Raw genomic sequence first — 734 nt, forward strand, 5'->3', positions numbered from 1 at the left:
TTTTTAAGGCTGGGTGTTTATCTCAGTGCAAAGACCCTGGACTCATTCCCCAGTGTCTCAGTTATCCTTCTTTCACTGCTGGAACAAAATACCTGACTCCCAAAATTAAAGAAGGAAAGGTTTATTTAGTTCACAGTTAGGGAGGTTTCAGTCCATATTTAGCTGGCTCCAAGGCAGAGCGGTGCATGGCAGAGCGCAGCTGTTCATGGCAGTGGAAGGCAGCAAAGAGCAAAGGGAGGAGCAGTGGCTATGCCTTCTAGCAAGCCTCTCCCTCCTCCTTACATTCTAAGCAGGCTACCCTGGGGTGGGGTATAGAACACAATGTTCATGCCCTCCTCTCACATTTACAAAGTAAGAACCCTGGCTCCCTGCTGAGTCACTTAAACTTCTAATGCAAGTTGGTTCAGTGTATCAACCAATACAATCCATCCCTTGTCACCCTGACAACCAGACACATTTCTTTAAACAAGTTTCCAAGTATAAAGACATGCTTATTGTTAACATTTCACAACTTGGACAGTATAACAGAGCTTTAACAATCCTTAACAACCAGTATTATGTCTATCAGCATTATTTTACATTACAACCATAGCACTTTGCCACTGGGCCCCCCAAAAGGCATTTATGCAACAGGCATTTAGTCTGACTACAAGAATTGTCAAAATCCTAACTGTACCAGCATTGCTGAAAAGTCCAACTCCCAAGTTAAACACGTCCACCATTTAATGGCACAA

This window comes from Octodon degus, unplaced genomic scaffold, assembly GCF_000260255.1.
Source record: "Octodon degus isolate 3935 unplaced genomic scaffold, OctDeg1.0 scaffold00168, whole genome shotgun sequence".
Classification (NCBI taxonomy): domain Eukaryota; kingdom Metazoa; phylum Chordata; class Mammalia; order Rodentia; family Octodontidae; genus Octodon; species Octodon degus.